Raw genomic sequence first — 20,710 nt, 5'->3', positions numbered from 1 at the left:
ATCATCTTTATTGGATTCCTTCTAAAAGAAAAAAAAGGGCTTATTTTTGACTTGTCAAGGAACTAACACAACTCCATCTTTCAATTCAGAAATGAAAACCTACTTTGTTGTGAAATGTCAAAAAAATGACTGTGCCCCAATAATAATTTCCTTCCATGGTGAAATATTCAAAAGGACACACAGACCTAAGGCCCTTGCTGCTCGGTGTTACACAGTGAAAGCAAATCTTACAAATAACACCATTGTTGTACCTTACAAAACAAACAGAAAAGAAAGACTCTATGATTTTATGCTTGAACACACACATTGGGATTTTTAAAAGCCCTGTACAAAAAAAGATACCTGCTTGTAAAAGTCTCTTTCCTCCATAGATCACTTGAGTAATGATAAAAGCAGAAATGTTGTGTGATGTGCGCTGGCAAACAGGAAAACAATCTCGTACTGTGCTCTGAAAAGAATAACTATTTGCATGGCTTCAAAATAAACTTGTGCAGAACTCAAAATGATTTCTTTAACTGAAATATAATGGAATGTAGAGTATATTGTAAAATGAGTGATGATTCAGGTTTTATAGTATTACATCAAAGAAGTGTGTAAAAGGCATTGTGAGTTTTATGGGAATGTTGTGCTTAGGATGATACTGTGCGTCATTGTGCTTTGTTAGAAGTGGGGGAAAGGGGGAGCTGTGCAAACCCAGGTGGAACTGTTTAAGATTGGGGGTGTTTCGGAACAGTGAGAACAATGCAGAGTTTGAAGGTGGGCAGTTGAGTGTTCAACCATTTAGATTGAGCTCATGACATCCAAATACATTTTGTATGATTTGCAAGATTGTCTTGGTAATGTATTTGCCTGGAGGCTTAAATATGTACAGATCCTGGCATAAGTGTAGAGAATCTGTTCAGATTCCCATGGTGCCATGGTTGATTAGGAGTGGCCAAGGTTCTGCTCCCTCAAAGGTAATATTGTTATATATTTATTTATTGATTTATTAATGATGAGTATTTATTGTCATATGTACTTTTATTTCCAAAGTAGAGCTACTAACATGTTCATGCACAAACTCACCATACAAACACTTCTGAGGAAGTGGCGAGAAGCCACAAAACGCGTCAAGCGTATGATCCACAATGTTGGGATATTTTGAATTTGACAAGGGTTTTTAAAGATGAACTATTAAAGGTGATATTTTATTAACCATTTTTCTCCCTTGTTTGCTGCGGATTTGGTTGGATATTACGCATACAATATACACCTGTGGGGGTAGGGATAACACGTGAAGCACGGTGAGTTTTTGATTGGGATAGTTGCTCTCTTATACGTATTGTATTCTCAAAGATACAATTGTAACTATTTAAGATAAGCAGGTTTCTTGGGAAAATTGTGACTTGCAACTTTAAGGGGAATTTTACCTCCATTGGCAAAACTGTAATACATAAAATCTGACCCTAAAACCCTCCGAAATTTGTTCAGACTTTCCATAGCCTGCCACATTTTGTAAAATGGACCCAATATTTAGCGGGTGTGGCCATAAAATTGGCGTGGCAAATCTTTTTGTCCATCTTTTTATTCTGCAAATGTTGGGAGCTATGCATGTTCTGGTAGGAGTAATGTTATGTCCTCACTACAGGGCTCATGTACATCCACAAGTGCAGTTGCTGTCCTTGCACTTTGCCCACAGTCAGTTGAGTGTAACATTACTTGCACCAAAATGCACTTCTGTATAGTTGAGCTTGTCTCCACTTAAGGTGGCCATAGACGTAGATTTCTCCCCGATCTGCCGACATTGAAGTGGATGATATCGGGCTGATCTGATCGTGGGCCTTAGGGCCCAACGATCGGATCATAATGCATCCGATACGGGCGGTCGTATACACGCACAGATGTGGCCGCGATAACCTGCATGATTAGATCTGCCTTACTTTCGTCAAGATAACGATCGGAAAAGCCAGTCGGTTCGCCCCACACATAAACTGTTGACTCGTTCTGCCCGCACCTTTTATCAACCCATGTATGGGGGGCTTTAGGGGTTTATTTACTAAAGTCAAAATGCAAAGATCACGAAAAATTTATGATTATTCTTTATAAAATCAGACTTTTAATAAAAAATCATGAATTTTTCGGAATTCATTAAACCCAGAGGATGGAAAAGTCTGAATCAGAAAATCCAGCATCACAGATCTGTCGAGGTTGCATATAAGTCAATGGGAGAAGTCCCAATGATTTTTTCAGGTGCGCTGGGTTTCATGCAATACCCCGAAGTTTTCTGGTGAAAAATCCAAAAATACCATGAAAATCTGATGAAAAATCTGAAAAAAACGTGAAAATCTGTTTTTTTTTCCCGCAAAGCAAATTTTTGGGAAAATTAATAATAAATAAGAGTAAAAAAACCGAGCAGATTTAATGTCATGTTCATTTTTTTTGATTTGGATTAAATTGCAGAAGCACATTATAATAGTGTCGACGGCGTTGCCCATTTGTTACCACAATGACACCAGAATTCTGGGGAAAATTCTGCATTGTGGGTAGAAACCATGGCAATTGCACTTGAAGTTGTACATTGCTCATTTCACTTGCAGATGTACATGTGCCCTAACCCTAAATGAAAATCTCCTTTACTATATAGATGGTATTGCCTTTTAACCAACCCTAATGTCTCTATTGTTTTAAAATATTAGTTGAGATCTGTTTCCAAAGGGGTCTCCCACTTTGATATCACATGTTAAATGTATTTACGTGTTGCTGTTTTGCAATCACTCATAACCAAAGAGGTTTCCCCTGTCACTGCAAATGGATAGAACTCCTTAAACAGACAGACATTTCATATGACAATATGTCTTTGTAATAAGCATTAAAATGGAAATTCATTCCAGGAGGGTGTAGTCAGGAAACTGCTTTTCTAACCTTTTCCAGACAATAATATGCTAATGTAGTCTCACTGAGAATGTTAGAAAGGAATGAAAGAATTACCCATACATATAAATGGATTTAATACAATCTACCTGTAGCATCTAAACTCTAAAGTAATTCTAGAGAAGGAAACTCCTTGCCTAATGTAAGAGCACAATAACAATAAACCTTGCCAAAACTAGGATCTCTGTTGAAATTAAAAGTAATTTTTGGCCATATGCATTTTATTTAACTCTTACCTTGAAGTGGGAGTCCTCGACCCATGAGCAACATTCAGATGCAAAAAGAGTTGGGGAGCAATATAAGCATTAAAGTAGTCCCTGTGGATGCCAAATAAGTGATGAGTTTGGCTATTTGGTAGCCACTATGTGGACATTCCAAACATTTGCACCACCACACATTTCAACATTAACCAATTACAGTATGACTTTAGACATACTCCTATATCTACGTCTGATCCCTACTTATGCTCCTAGCCCTACAACTGCTATTGGCTGCAAACTGGGTTACCTGCTCATCATTCAAATTTCCAGTCTGGTGCTAAGTGCAGATCAGACCCCAGGCACAAGTATTTTTACAGCCTTTAGTGCTCTAGAACGTGTGTCTAGGGTCACAGTAAATAACCCCTAAAGATAGTAAGATAGGTGGTCCATTTATGTTTTGTTGCTGCTTCTAATCTCCACGAATTGGTGGAGCTAATTTACTCCAAGTGTGCACCATACAACATAGGACCTACAACAACTGTGTGATACAGAAAATGTGGATTTCCCCCAGGTATTTCAGTGGCTAGGCTGCTGTACCACCCAGACTAATGGTAGTATAGCTGATGTAACTCCATTTCTTTCAGGGTTTCTTTCAGGGCCTGATGTGCCCCCAGCTGCCCAACTGCCCACTCACATCCTCTGCTCCCCATCAGCTCTTTGGTAGAACAGTTACTTGGGAGTGGGGGATTCTTATACAACTTTAGTAAAAGCAGACCCTGACTTCTGGGTGTCTTGATCACAGAGTAGTTCCTCTATGGTTACACCAATAGTTTCTGTGCTCTAGAGTGGGATTATGGAGCATACTGTTGGATGGAGTCTCATGGGTGAAGAAGATTGCAATTTCTCCCTATAACTGATACATCCAGTATATCCAGGTCCACACACACGCATCTACCAATACTGAGCTGTCATTCCCTTATCTTCCTGGCAGAAACCCAGTGCCCTTGCTCTTACTCTTGCTTTGTACTCTTTCCAATTCCAATTCTTTGTGAGCAAGGACAAAGCCTTTCATTCTAATCTCAAAAGCTATTCAAAACAACGTTATCTGCTAAACATACTTGTTCTAATAAAACATGTGGTATTTAGAACTAAAGATAACGCTAATAATAATGAAGGCGTGATGGAACTGGGACAGTCTATTGAATGCAAGAAAGCAGGTATGAGTATAGCAGGGACTTCACTAACACCTGAAACGGATCTGCAGCCTAAACTCCAGTAACAGATGATGCAGAATCATTGGTATATTTGTGAGGATGCAACAATTTCATAGTCAAAAAAATAATTTGAAGGAAAATGATCATGCTAAGATGTCATCCAAGTTAGATTGCTAATTATTGCTATGCCAGTGAAATAACAGTTCATACACTGCTCACCAAAACAGGCCGGGATACATTGTCCCGCATACAACCGGCTGCATCATCAGCTAAATCCAGAAGCTTTTTTACATTAAGGGGGCTATTTGTCAAAGTTCGAGTGTTAAAGTTTTTTATACCTTGAATGAACTCACAACTCGAATGGTTTCCTATTTAAGAAAATACTCAAATGGGAAAAACTTGATTCCACCAGTTCGAGTTGCAAAACCCAAAAACTCAAATTAATCAAGTTTTTCACTGGAAAAACACTAATTGCTCTAATTATTTGAGTTTTCGGCAAAACCCCGTGAAAAAAACTAGAACATCACGAAGGCTACGACCAGAAAACTCGAATTTTTGTGGAAAACACAAGTCAAACCTTAGTTAATAATCCACAAAGCTTTTTTATTTATTTATTTTTACATGTTTTACATTATTCCTGTTCTTTGAAATAAATATCTCTGTTGCTTTGTCATTTTTTGCTGCTCATACGGTATCCATCGACAGGGAAACCAGTTAGGTTTCTAAAGCTCTTGACGGTAATCCCAATAAAACCTTTTACAGGGTTTCACTGAAACCTACAAACTTCCCTTTTTTCCAAGCCTTAAATTTCCTGAGGGCATCTCATAACCTTCTGATTTCTGTATCAAAATAGATTGTTTGTTTTGTTTTTTAGAGTAGGTAGGTAAGCTTTTTGATCCATTAAATCACTGCAGGACAGTGACCCCCCACCCTCAGGAGAATACATGTGCTCCATCTGGTAGCAAGGAGTTTGGTGCTTAATACTGTAGGTGAGCTCCAACTCTCAACAACACTGTGAAACACTGCCCAAACCTTAACCCCAGGTTCTCTCAACACTAAAATTGCCGATGGTGTTTATAAATGTGACAATTTCATCCTTTAGGGCAGAGACACATGGTCAGATTCGGGGAGTTTCTTCTTCTTCGGGGAAACTAATCTCCCTATACTGCCTCCTGCCGACTAGAATCGAAATAGCCGGCAGATGGCACTCTGAGCGCTTCATTTTCCTAAGTCGCCCGAAGTTTCCCCTGCCTTCCCGCTGGCTAGAATGTAAAACATCGGCGGGAAGGCAGGAGAAGGCAGTTCAGGAAGATTAGTCGCCCCGAAGAAGAGGAGATTTGTTGCCAGTCGACTAACCCCCTGAATCTGACCGTGTGTCTTAGCCCTTAGAAATGACAGTCAGGCTAGTAAGAATGTTAGCAGAAGTGAAACTCTGTAAAACACTTTTACTGACAAAAGTTTTAGAAAAGTTATTGGTTTATGACGTTACTTTTAGGGATGCACCGAATCCAGGATTCAGTTCAGTATTTTGCCAGGAGTCGGATTTTTGCATGATTCTGATTCGGCCGAATCCTTGAGCCTGGCCGAACCAAATCTGAATCCTTAAAATCATGTGACTTTTCGTCACAAAACATGGAAGTAACATTTTTTTTTATGATTTGCATATGCAAATTAGGATTCGGATTCGGTTCGGTATTCAGCCGAATCTTTCACAAAGGATTCGGGGGTTCGGCTGAATCCAAAAAAGTGGATTTGACGCATCCATAGTTACTTTATAAGAAACCAAAAACGAATGAGCAACAGAGATAGTTGTTTCAAATTAGAGGAAAACTAAAAAGTATCAAGCTTTGGAGAAAAACTACAGGATTTAGTTTTCAGGCATATGCAGCAGCCAATGGCAATGGAGAGCAGTTAATGGCTGTACAGTGTAGCCCTAACAAATCACTAATGGGCCTATTTATGAAAAATGGAATTAGTGTAATGTTAGAGGCTTTTTCTACAAAAAAATTGGCTGAAAAAAAATTGTGAAGAAGAATCGAATACCTTGAATTATTACCCTATCATTTCAATGGGTCGAAAAATGCCTTCAATTTGCCATAAACAGCTCCCATTGACTTGTACGTGAACTCAGCAGCGTTTAGATTCTGAAACTTTACATTCGAGCTTTACAAACTGTTTGTGCTTAATACAATATTGTACATAAAATAAAAGTTTGAATTGTAGAAAAAAATTTAATTCAAATGTTGATAAATCACTCCCTAATTATACAGCTACTTACAGCAAACTGATTTTGATAACTCGGGAATTAATTTTTTTTGGGAGACTTCTGCTTTCTCAGGAATTCTGGGTTATCTGCCAAGTCCAACCACTGCAGCTTGGTGCATGTGAAATCTCTAGTTGTCATGTTGGGTCAGTTAACGGAGTAATTTGCCTTTAAATAAACTTAAGCCTTTTCTTAGCCTCTTTTTAGTTGATCTTCATTTTTAATTTTTTAGCATTCTTAATTATTTGCCTTTGCCACTTTCCATCTTATATATCTATGCAGGCCCGTCCTATTCATTCTCCTGCCTCTCATTCAAACCATTTCCTGGTTACTAGATTTAGACCCAAGCAACCAGATAGCTACAAAAAGCCAAATCATTTATAATTAATTTAAAAAATTAAATAAAAAATATATAAAAAAATAAGATCACAAGCAAATTTTCCTAGAACATGATACTAAAATTAAATGTAAAGTTGAACTACCCCTTTAGGTTACAACCAGTACCCTCACAGCACGCAAAGTATTCACACAGTGAAGAACACAAGTGGAAATGTTTCCTTTTATACAGTGAAATCAAAGCATTATGGTAAAATAATAAGGGTAATAGTTGGGCAGCTTCCATGATGTTTGTTACAATGCAAAAGTCAAATGAAATTCCATCCAGCTTGAGTTCAATAGAAATCATCCAGTCCAGTGAATGTATTTTGAATTCCTAACATTGCACATTTTCTTGACAAAGCATTGCAGAAATGAAAATATTAGTGAACATAATGTGATTTAGATGGGGATGTTATTAATGGGTGACACCTGGGATTTACCAAGTGAAAAGCAGATAAAGATTTCAAGCCAAAGGTTTGAGGACTAATGATGGGAGAATGAATGAATTTGAGACAAATTTAAGAGTCACCACAAGCAAATCAATTCACAAAACTGCGGCGACAATTCGCATCGACAAAAATTTTTTTGCCGCGCACATAAAAATTCTTGCACATAAAAATTATTCGGACCACCATTGACTTTAATGCATTTGGACCAAATAGTCGCAGGTATAAAAATTGTCCGCCATTGACTTTAATGCGTTTCGCAAATTTTTCGCACGGCACAGATTCGCCCATCATTATTGAGAAACTTCTCTACAAATCTAGGATAGTCATACACAGACTATCAGAGGGTTTCAATCTGCTACTATTCAGCCGAAATAAAGAAGCCATGGGCTCAGGTACGTGTGCAAATTCGGGGTAAGAGTTGCCACATTTTTTTTTACCTGCAGTGTAGAGTTTTTTTCATAATTCCAGTATCAATGCATCATCCAGGAGTATTTTTGCTTTGCACAATTGTGCTGAAGATCATCAGTGTTGGATGTTATCATTTTTGGCATTTGATGGTGACATTACATCTGTGCCTGATTTTTTTTAGGTGCAAGTGCCCTGGTGTGTTGACACTATTGACATTTTTAAGGTGGCAGTAACTTGAGGATTCCCTAGCATCAATAGGCACACTGCATGTGATTCATCCAAACTAACTGGCAGGTAGTTGGTGCTTTACACCAGAACACACAAGAGCAGGGAGCAGCTTTAGACACAAGTACCTTTAATAACTGTTACACAGAAGTGCAAAAAGTGCAACTGCAGGAGGTGTAAGGTGCCGAGCTTAAAAGCACCATGAAAGCAATAGCCTTTACTCTTATTACTACTTCTTATACAGTATTATAAACTGGAAGTGTGAAACCTTCATAGACATTGGATTCTATATAAGGTCTACTCTCAGGGATGACAATAGTTACTAGTAAAACAACTGTTAATCAACTTCCCAGAGAAGAAATTCCACTTTAAAGTGATTATTTTCATTAAACTTCAATCTGTCCACCCTGACCAATTCGGATTTGTACCAGGATTACAAGCGGTGGACCGAGTCCGTAAAGCAATAGACTTAGTTTGTAGAGCACCTAAAATGCCCGTCATCCCTTCTACTGTCTCTGGATGCACAAAAAGCATTCGATAGACTAGATGGGAACTACATGTTGGCGGTCCCAGATAAGATAAACTTACCTAAACCATTCCACACTGGTATGAAACAACTTTATACAGCACCCTCAGCACAGATATTTAGAATGGGCCTACTATCAAATCATATTGACATAAAAGGGGGAACGCGACAAGGATGCCCTATGTCCCCTCTAATATTTGCTCTATCCTTAGAACCACTAGCTCATGCCATCAGAGACAATTCTAACATTAAGGGTTTTCCAGTGGACGGGACAGAATATAAAATGAATCTATTTGCAGATGACATCCTCCTGACATTGACATCCCCACAAACCACATTACCAAATTTATTACAGACACTAGAACATTTCCAACTTATCTCAGGGTATACGATAAACCCCCAAAGTCACATGCATTGCCATTGAAAATTACTTAAACGGAATTAAAACTGTTACAACTCAATTTTGACTACAGGTGGGAAAAGGATTCAGTAGCATTTCTGGGAATCTTCCTCATCTCTTCATATGACACTTTATACAAGGCCAACTACCCTGAACTTATAGAGTATAGAGCTAAAAAAGGACTTAATTCAATGGCACTCCTATCATCTTTCATGGTTTGGCAGAATAACAGCTGTCAAAATGACACTATTACCCAGACTGTTATACTTATTTCGAACACTCCCGATACACTTTCCTAACACAATAGCCTCTTTGCTCCAAAAAGCAGTATCAGACTTTATATGGGGAGGGAAAAACCCCAGAATTAATGCGGCTAAACCGAAATCATTAGGAGAATTAGGAGTACCCCATCTACACAGGTATTATCTGGCCAGACTAGAAGTAATGGTGCACATACCTGCTCCAACGGAGGAATCTCCATTTCACAGCCCCAGTCCTCTTAGCCCATCTTTTTTGGATACCTAGGACATCCAGAGACACCTCGCCAGACATCACAACAGGCACTAGACCTATGGGACACCATAGCACTTAAAATGATATTAACCACCTCCACTAGCAGATATAGAACTATCCTTTGCAACAAGAGTTTCCCCCCAGGATGCACACCTACAGAATTCCGACCATGTATCACAGCAGACCTGTTAACCTTACTTGATTATGCAACTGACCAGACTGTTAACCCATTCCAGCAATACAGGGAAGAACATAATATTCCTCATACACAATTCTTCCGGTATTTACAAATAAGACATTTTGTGGAATCCCTATTTAAAACCCAAACAAACCAGGTCCTTTTCTACTTTGAAACAATGTGCCGTAATCATTCATACCCAACACATTTGATCTCAGTATTGTACATGCACCTTGCTTCAGACACCACAGAAATACACCAGCTTTATATGAAGTGGTGGGAGGAGGATCTGGATCTGGCAATCTCTGACAAGACCTGGGTAGCGATTTGGGACACAGCTCAAAAAACATCCATGTGCGGAGTATCTAGTGAAAGAGCTTATAAAATAATATTTCGCTGGTACTATACCCCAACACGCATTGGTAAATTGAGTGGCAACCCAGATTATTATATAGCTCAAGAATTCTGGAATATGGTAGCGGCTCTGCTCTCTGGGGTTCTGAATTGTTCTATCCAAGCTACAACACACACATTCCTATTAGGAATGACGATTAGAGCCATACACTCTAAACCATCTCACAAATTAACCACTCATATTGTCACAGCAGCAAGTTGGAAACGACCCAATATCCCAGGGAGACAAGCCTTAATGTCAAAGGCAAATTGGATCAGAGCAATGGAATCTACCAGAAACAGACTTCAAGATAGAAGCTCCGAGGGGGAGCTGGAGTGGCATCCGTGGGTCCAACACCTGGATAATATGCAAGCTAGAGGTACCACTTGTTGATCACAACCTTTTCTTTAGCTAGAACCTGACACCCCTTTAGTTCTTTAACTATTTTCTTTTTTTTTTCTTTTTCTCTCATTTTCTCTATAATTTTCTTTTCGCACTTAATCTATCCCCCACCTACGAATGAACAAGGAATATTGGGACAAGAAGAAACTTACTCTGTCATAGACGGATAGTACTGTGTGTATAATATATCATGATACTAAATGATGATGCAGTCAGAACACAGTTGTGTATGTTGTATTTATCAAGCTAATTTCTTGTCCCACTTGTTGTCATTATTCTTTTTTCTGATTGTATGCAACTGAAAATAAATAAAAGCTGAAACTGAAAAGATGATTAAATGGCCCTGTGCCCTTTTACAGTCCTGGCAATTAGGAATTCTATTACTAATACCCTGTACTGCCCTCTTGTGTAAATTTAAAGATAAATCATCCAATAGCCTCAAATATAGTTCTACACTAATGGAAACTGGTACTTTTAGTACACACTGAGTTTAAAAACTCATGTCTCGCCATTTTTTTTTTTTGCTCTTTTGTGAATGATTGCTGAGTTTATAATGTCCATTATCTGTATAAGCGAGTAAAACTGTACCCTATAATCAAGGCCAACTACAACTGTATACAGTGGAAAATAACCTTTTGGAATGGGATTGGATATAAGGGACTAAAAACCTTTACTGCTCGTGCTATATACCTGACCATCTGAATATCCCCAAAGTCTCCAAGGTACTATGTAATATATCTAGCTGTTAATCTATAACACACCTAGACACAAGAGCGCATTTATGAAATATAACATTAACAAACAAGACATAGAACATAAACAAGAAATCAAGAATAAGGCCTTCTGGGGCTTCAGGGCTAATAAAAAGCCATTAGTAAACTGTGGACGAGGAAAACAAAACTGATTCTTTCACATTGTGTTAGACAAGTCCATGTTCTGATGGACAGTTTCAAAACAAATGTATTAGTTTGAATCAATGAATGACAAGTAAAAAGGCAGGGTAGAGTGAGTGTTCTGAATTTCTCTCCTGTAGATTTATGACAGTTATTGATAGCCAGAAGCACTGCCATGTTTTCAACTCATTCATTTGTACTGCACTGTTGGATAACTAGGGCCTGAGTTTTTTCTTTTAATTTCCCAACCTCAGTATCCATTAAAACCAGAAAATTTAACCATTCATCTAACAGAAGGACAAGGGAGTTGGATTCCTCTTTCTGATTTTTCATGCTCTATATAGGAAACATGTATTTATTGTATCTTTTTTGGATGGGCAACCTTTAATTTTTGTATGTAATTCAGCAATATCTTTCTTTACACAGAATAAATTGCATCACAAATCTGTACATTTAAAACTTAGAGCAGTGTCCATGAAATAGAAGCATATGCCTTATTGAAAAGCGGGTAACCAACGATGAACCCTGAAATGCCACTGGAAGTTTCTCCTGAAGGCCCAATTACTTTGTCATGGCATCCCTTCTTCACTCTGACTTTTATTTACAATTTAAGGGCCCCTGGAACAGGCATGCTTCATCCCAAAACATTACTTGAGTACTTGTGTTGACTATAAAATCATGGTTATGGTTCCTTTCTTATTTCTTGGCAACCCCAATGGGCCTTTTTGCTATTATAGTTTCTGGCCTGTTATGGAAAGTACCCAGCCACTTAATCATGCCATTTATAAAGTCCCACCTCTCATGACTATATGATTGGATAGCCCACTGCTTTGCCCCAACTTAAATGGAAGTGGATGCCAAGTTATACTTAGTCACAATAGACACTGGTGGGGTACATGTTGATCTTTTTTTTTTTTTTATCAATTATGTCTTTATTGATTTTAAATCTTACATATATTGCATAGGTCAACAGTTTGACAGATCTGATAGTAATTGCAAGCATTCAATATCACATTGTCACAAATAACAAATAAGGCTGCCCTTGTTATAAGGCTGAAGAACTGTGTTACCAACCAGGGTGAAGGTAGGGTAAAGGGTAGGGGAAGAGTGGATACATTGTGAATATCAAAATCTAGCCACGGTAGCATGCATTTCTATGTCCAACACACACATTTGCATTAAATCAAATCACACAATCTTTATATACCTGTTCTCCCTTAAATAACAACCATGTGGCCCATTGAGCCGTATAAGCTGTTGCTTGTTTTGTTGTGAGAGCGGAGCGTTCTTCGAAATTTTGTATTTCATCTACTTTCATTAGCCAATCCCTAAGTGAAGGCACTTGTGACGACTTCCAAAACAGAGGAATCAATAGCTTAGCAGAGTTTAGTAAATGTGGGAGAGCTGAATTGTGAAAGTGAGATCTATCTTCTGGTGACATATGAAATAAAAGTGAATAAGCAGGGTCATCAAGAATTCTTCCGTTAGCAATATAGGAACAAAGGTGGAGGACTGAATTCCAGAACGGTACAATCAAAGGGCAAGCCCAAAAAATATGGATTAAGGTGCCCTCACCCCCCTTACACCTCCAGCAAGTGCGTGTCACATTCGGGAACATTTGATGCAGCCGTGAAGGCGTATAATACCATTTGGTTAAGATTTTATAATTCAGCTCCTGGATCCTGCTGCATCTGGAGCTTCTCATCAGCGTGCATATTATATCTTTAGCCTCATCTTCTGTGAGGTTGAGATTTAAGTCCCTGTTCCAAGTTTTAATAAAAGGTAAATCAAGTAAACTGCCAAGGTCCAAAAGGTTCTTATAGATACCGGAAAGGGTATGTTTGGGAGGTTCTTTGACATTGCAAAGAGCTTCAAATTTGGTAAGAGTCCTGCCAAGGGTACGGTCACCCCCTTGTTTGACATAAAAATTCTTGATTTGGTTATACTGTAAGTGCATAAGGGGTGTAAAGGGACGATGCTGCTCTAACTTATCCTTAGCTACCAGTTTGCAGTTGTCTTGTTAGTTAATGATTTGCAGCTGATCATCAATGAGCCAGGGTTTAAACTGTTCCTTGCGTAATGCAGGTAGGAAGTCGGGGTTGTTCGTGACCGGCAATAATGGTGACGGATATTCAGTGAAACTCGTTTGTTTGAGGCTGTCCCAGGTTTCCAAAGTGTTATTAAGTAAAGGATGTGCTTTAGTCAGTAATCTTCTATGAATTTTGTTGATCCAAGGGAGATGCAAAAGGTGTGTTGAAGTTCCCTGCTGTTCCACCTCTATCCACAGCTTATTATCCAAGTGATGCGACCAGTCCAGTATTCTGTTAAGGATGGTCGCTTTGTAGTATTTGCAAAAGTCCGGTAACGCAGTACCTCCCCAAGCTTTGGGTCTGGTTAAAATGCGTTTACTAAGCCTAGGTCGTTTATCCAGCCAGACAAATTTAGTTATGGCCGCTTGAAATTTGTCTATCCAGCTTTTAGGGTGTTTAAGTGGGAGAGCCTGAAATAAGTATAATACTCTTGGGAGCACATTCATCTTAACGATGTTCATCCTTCCGAACCAGCAAAATGTAGAAGATCTCCATCTCTTCAGGTCTAGCTCTATTTTTTTATAGAGATGCGTATTGTTGAGTTCCACCCACGTATTGTAGTCCTTTGTTAATTTTATGCCCAAATAGGTAATTTCGTTAGACGCCCATTTGTATGGAAAATTTTGGGAGAGACCTTGTATGCTTCGTGCCGGTAAAGAGATATTGAGCGCGTAGGATTTGTTGTGGTTTATCTTAAAGTTGCTGGCAGTCCCGTACTCTGACAGAAGATTGTTTAGATTTGGTATCGAAATGATAGGGTTTGTGACGAAGAACAAGAGGTCATCCGCATAGGCTGCAGTTTTATGATGTCTGCTGCCAATTTCAAGCCCCCAAATATCCGGATTATTGCGTACAGCAATTAAGAGTGGCTCCAGTGTCAGTATAAATAGGGTAGGGGAGAAAGGGCAACCTTGGCGGGTACCGTTCTTTATGTAAATAGGATTAGAAAGGAAGTCGTTCACTTTAACCTTAGCAGTAGGATTATTATATAAAGCGTGTATCCATGTACATAACCTAGGACCAAATCCATACTTTTCTAAACAATCAAACATGAACCTCCATTTAACTCTATCAAACGCTTTTTCTGCGTCTGTGGACAGCAGAAGCATTTGCTTAGATCTAGTTCTAGCATGGAACAATAAATTTATTAGCCGGTTCGTATTGTCTCTCGCCTCTCTATTTGGGACAAAGCCAACCTGTTCTGGATCTATCAACTGTTCAAGTATACGCTGTATGCGTTTCATAATAATTTTGGCCAGTAGCTTTATATCGTTGTTGATCAAGGAAATGGGTCTATAACTACCTGGGTCAGTAGGGTCTTTGTTTGGTTTCAACAGAAGTGTAATTTGAGCTTCTAAGGATTGGGGCGAGAGTGTGCTTCCCGTCTGTAGCGCATTAAAGGCCCTGCATAAATGTGGGGACAACAAGTGCTGGAATTCTTTATAGTAGGATACGGGGAACCCATCTGGGCCGGGGCTTTTACCTGCTGGCGTTGAGGAGATTGCCGCCAGAATCTCTTCTACCGATATGTCTAGATCTAATATTGCGCTTGAGGCTTGTGAGAGTCTAGGGATATTCTGTTGACTAAGGAATTGTGCGGCAACACGTTTATATCTGTCTCCATCGTCCAACAAGGGGTTATCTGTCTGGTAAACTTTTGTGAAAAATTTCTCGAATTCTGCTGCTATTTTGTCAGTGAGGTATACTGTTTCACCTGTCTCTGTTTTGACTTTAGGAATGTAATTCTTGGCAAGTTTAAGTTTCAAGGCATTGGCCAGTAGCCGACCGCATTTGTTGCCATGTTCGTAAAATTTATGTTTAACCAACGTGTGTATTCGGTTAGCGTATGTGGTAAGTTTAACGTGTAGTTCCTGCCTAGCCTCAGCAAGCTCCTGCGCAGTTTGTTGTACAGTAGACTGCTTGTGCAGCAATTCTAAGGATTTCATTTTTGTCAGCAAAGTTTCTATACATTGCATGTGAGATTTTTTCTTCCTGGCGCCCATTTCTATCAAAGTGCCTCTGATCACGCACTTGTGAGCTTCCCAGCAACTGACCGGTGAGGTCTCCGGTGTCGAGTTTTCCTTAAAATAATTCTGCAGGTTAACTCCCAATTCTTTGACTAACTCTGGATCTTTTAAGAGGGATTCGTTAAATCTCCAGGTTTTGTTACGTTTATTCAAATTCGGAAGGGATATATTCATGGAAATAGCGGAATGATCAGAAAAAGTTCGCACATGTATTTGTGAGTCTCGAGCGTCTGCCAATGCATGTTGTGAAAGAAATATGTAATCTATACGTGTATATATATCATGTCTTGACGAGTAGAATGTAAAATCTTTGTCTTTAGTGTGTTGGGTACGCCAGACATCTACCAATTGTAATTTGTGCAGTAGTCTTCTAATTTTAGTACTAGTTGTGGGTGGGGAGCTCGATTTCCCTGTGGAGCAGTCTAAATGTGGTTCCAATGGCACATTAAGATCTCCCCCTAAAACTAGAATTCCTGACATGAACTGTTCCAACTTTTGGGTTATTCTAGAGAATTCCTTCCCTTGGTCTGTGTTAGGTAAGTATATATTAGCAAATGTGTATACTCGCTGTCCAATTCTACCTTTAATAAATAAACACATAGCGTCCCTTGTCATCACTTTTAGTAGCTTCAATAGCAAAATTCAGAGACCTAGAAATGAGTATTGCCACTCCTTTCGTTTTGGTATCTTGTGGGGAGCTGGTATAAATGTCTGGGAAGAAAGGATTGTTCCACCTGGGTATGTGTCCCTTCTTAAAATGTGTTTCCTGAATAAAGGCAATTTGAGTTTTATGTCTCTTTAGTTCAGCCGAAAGGAGGATCCGTTTTTGTGGGGAATTCAGTCCGTTAGCATTAATTGAAACGAGATTAAATGAGTTGTGTGCGTGAAACGCCTTAGAGGGAGTCATGCTACCAAAATGTATCACTTCAAGGGTAACTGGGTACAAGTAGGGAAGGGGGGAACCAGTGAAATTCGGCAAATAACCAAAGGAACTATTTACACTCTCTACGTCGCCTCCTGTGGGAGGGGGGGTTAGGTTACTCTGCTACCTACTGGGTTAAACTAACTCCAGGGTAGTACTAGTTGTATATATGAGTATTGAGGAGGAAAGGTGGTGTGTGGTAGGTGTCCTGAGCGATAACCTCGCCCCCGGGGCCCGGTCACCTCTCCTAAGACGGGCCCTCAAGTCAAACCAGAAAAGGCCATTACATCAGGTTAGGTACTGTTCCTCCCATCTTATCTAACTACTTCTCTACTAACCCTGCTCCTCCCTGTAACAATCTGACCAGGAAATTATGCATACATAATTGTCTCAGCACAAGAAATGACAACATTTGTGGTATGACCAATTCTGACATGTCCGAGTCTCCAGCATTGTCCCAACTTAACTTAAAGGCGAGACTGCCAGAAATATGTACAAATGTATAAAAGTATTGAGACATCTTCCCTTTTCTACTTTCTCTTTCCCCCTTCTCCATTACTTTTCTCGACCGTCCCCCCCATCTCTCCCTTCTAATTGCCCCTACATTAACATTTGACAGTGTGCTAGATCAGAAAATAGATGCTGGAAATGGAAGTATAACTTAGCCCTGTCATGTTGTTGAATGCCAATCCCATCTCTTCCATTGAGTTACACGACTAGTAAATGAAAGAGAAGTGACAGGCAGGTCAACAACATTGCTTACAACCCCCGTAACAACGCACGGTATGCTTACAGAAATAGGAAGGGGATAGCTTTCGTGCACCTGTAAAGGAAGGTATAATACAGGCTGAGTCACAGTGAAAAAATCATCATAAACATTGTTGTCTATATCAGTACTGGCTAGACGTATTTATGTACGTGGAGCTCCACCAAGCAGTCTTGCGCTCTAGTCCGTGATGACCTTTGACAAAAAAAAAAAAAGGCAGCTGGGGGTGCCATAATACAGATGCCTCAATGCGTGGACAATCTAGAAGCAGGCCTTTGGGCATGAATAGTTATACTGTGTGTATGTACTCATACTCATTGCAGCCATCAAATGATACTCTAACAGACAGTGTTGTGCTCCAGTTTAAGATGGTCGTGGACAAAAAAAAAAAAAGGGTGAAAATGGCCAAGCGTACATAATTGGAGCATAAGAATGTTCAACAAGCCCTGGGAGAGGGAGGAGAAGGGAAGGTCCCAAATCCAGGGAGACAGTAGGTAAATATCCGAGCACGCCATAGTGTAGTCGCCTCCATATGCAGAAGCGTAGATATTTTAAATGCAGGCCTCGGGTTAGGAACAGTTAGAACATTGAATCAGGTTCAGTATAGATATTAACATCAGGGCCAAAATGGCCACTTAAACATAGAAATATTACCCAACAGTTGCTGCTGCATGTGGCAAAGGTTGGCCGCACGACATCAGTGGAAGTTATCCCTGTTGAACTGGATCGTGCTGGGGATCTTTTGGAGAGGGGCCGTACACATATCTCGCCCAATCGGAGAGGTCGGATGGTGGAACGCCGAGACCGCAAAAGAATTGTTCCCCATCGTCCGGTTCTTTCAGAATGAAATTCTTGCCATTATGACGGCTATCAGGGCGAATGGGAAACCCCATTTGTATTGGATATTACGTTCCCGAAGTTTGCCTGTAGTCTCCCTCAGCAACCGTCTTTGCGTGATGGTAGTCAGTGCTAGGTCTTGGTACAATTCAATGCTGTCCTCTTCAATTCTCAAATTTTTGATCTCTCTTGCTTTAGACAGGATCTGCTCCTTAGTAGTGAATTTGTGGATACAGCAGAGGATATCACGAGGTTTGTCTCGTCTCCCTCCTGCCACTCTATGGAACCGGTCGATAGGGATGTCTTGAGCTTTGTCCCGGCCCAGTAGAGTGTTGAACAGCTCCATGAGTAGTTGCTTGGCTTCGGCAATTTGTATATCTTCCGGAATACCCCTTATCCGGACGTTATTCTGTCTACTGCGGTTCTCTGCGTCTTCTAAGCCTCTCCGAAGCAGATAGATTTGCCTAGCTTGCGTTGAAATGGCCGACTCATGTCGGGTAAGATTAGAGTCCATTTCCGTTTGAATCAGAAAACTACAGAGTGTAGAAGCTATCTATCTGAATACCTAACATACACTATTTCAAATCCAATTTTTGGAAACATGCCCTTCTATCTTCATATCATAAAATCAATGAGAGAGGGACTCTAGCAATCCATACTAATCCCATTGTACTGTCCAACAATCTTGATTGAATGTTGTGGGTTTTCAGGAAACATTACTCACCTCTATGGTATATAATATGGTATATAATATTCAGTCCAATGTGGGAATAGATCATTTGTGCAAATGCCTATGTTTTCTGTTGATTTAAGGTACAGGACACATTTCAGCCATTTATATGATTTTAACTACACCTTTAGATAATTCTCCTAAATATTGTACCCCTTTGGTGAGGAGATATTTAAGGACCCCTCGCCTCCTTGATATTATTCGATACCGAGAACATTAACCACATTGTCAGTCATGTGCTGTTATAACTCAGTAAAGCTACGCGTTACACAATTTACCTACTGGTTTCTTCCTTGAATCTGAAAATGTGCAGTTTAATGAGAAGAATATAACATACTGCAGAAGGAGTTAAAGGTGAACAAAAACGTAATTAAAGAAGTAGGGTAGGAATGTTGTAGATGGTGTTTTATGTGTCTGTACAAGGCAACCACAGCCCTTTAGCAGTAAAGATCTGTGCCTCCAAAGATGCCCCAGTAGCTCCCCATCTTCTTTTCTGCTGATTCACTGCACATGCTCTGTGCTGCTGTCACTTACTGAGCTTAGGGCCCTGACACACCAGATACTGAATATATATATATATATATATATATATATATATATATATATATATATATATATATATATATATATAAATGTCACAATATAAAGCTGATTAGTAACAAATTCAGATTATTGGTACATGGCAGCTCAGAAACCAGCACAATTAGCATCAGAATTTAATAAACAGCCTTGTACCATCAAATTATATTACAGGCCAACCTCATTTTCTTTGTGACGACCCCTAAGATTAGCTTCTCAACAGCTGCTCAGAGCCCACTGAGCATGTGAGTGTCCTAGACACTCCTAACAAAATCCAAGATGGGGAGCTCCTGTGACAGCTTTGAAGGCATTATTACTATTATAGAGATGATGAACCTTTAAGCTGGTTTAATTAGTTCAGTGTATAAAATATGGCATTTCTAGCCATATTCATTTTTAGATTTGAGTTCTTCTTTGAACATATTATGTCAATGCCTACATATATTACGGTCATCATGGAACTCTAAATCCATTACTTGCATATTTGGAATCCATATTTCTAATCGATATTTCTAATCTATATTTCTAACTCAATATGATAACTGTAGCACTGATATAAATATTTACAGTATATCTTCAAGGATATGTGCAACAACCAGATATTTACACAGTTATAGTGGAGAAGAGCTTATTAAGGAGGTATATAATAACCTTTAGACTCTTCCAAAAGATGTGAAGGCAACCCTTGTGGATAGAAAAGGAAAATAAATTGTAAGGGTTATACTGGCTCATCCATTAAACACAGCACAGGAGAGGTTGGGTGTCAAGGAAGAATTTAGGGCTACTGAAATGAACTCTTAGTAAAAAGTTGATCCAGGGAGTGTTCTGTTCATTTTGGAGCCACAAAATACATTTTTCTAACTCTAAGGGCTAGTCCACACGAGGAGATTCAGGGAGATTTTGTCGCCTGGCGACTAATCGCCTCGTCTTTTGAGCAACTATCTCCCTGAACTGCCTCAGCGTTTTTCCCCATAGGCTACAATGAAAAGTCGCCTACACTAATGCACACGCCGCGATGCGTTTTCAATAGTTGCCCAAAGTTGCCTCAGTGAGGCAATTTCAGGCGACTATAGAAAACGCATCACCGCATGTGCATTAGTGCAGGCGACTTTTCATTGTAGCCTATGGGGAAAAACGCTGAGGCAGTTCAGGGAGATAGTTGCTCAAAAGACGAGGCGATTAGTCGCCAGGCAACAAAATCTCCCTGAATCTCCTCGTGTGGCCTTACCCTAAGACAAACAGGCGATGGCTTTAGATGAACTACTTAGGAAGGATGTGTGTATTTTTCACTTCATGTACTATGAAATTATGTGTGCATATGGTCAGACTACCAACAATTTTTATGATGGAACCAATGTTTGATGTTTTACATGAATTTGGCTAATACATAATATAGTATTTAATAT

Source organism: Xenopus laevis, chromosome 1L (assembly GCF_017654675.1).
Source record: "Xenopus laevis strain J_2021 chromosome 1L, Xenopus_laevis_v10.1, whole genome shotgun sequence".
NCBI lineage: Eukaryota > Metazoa > Chordata > Amphibia > Anura > Pipidae > Xenopus > Xenopus laevis.
Note: the sequence above shows the minus strand (reverse complement) of the source record.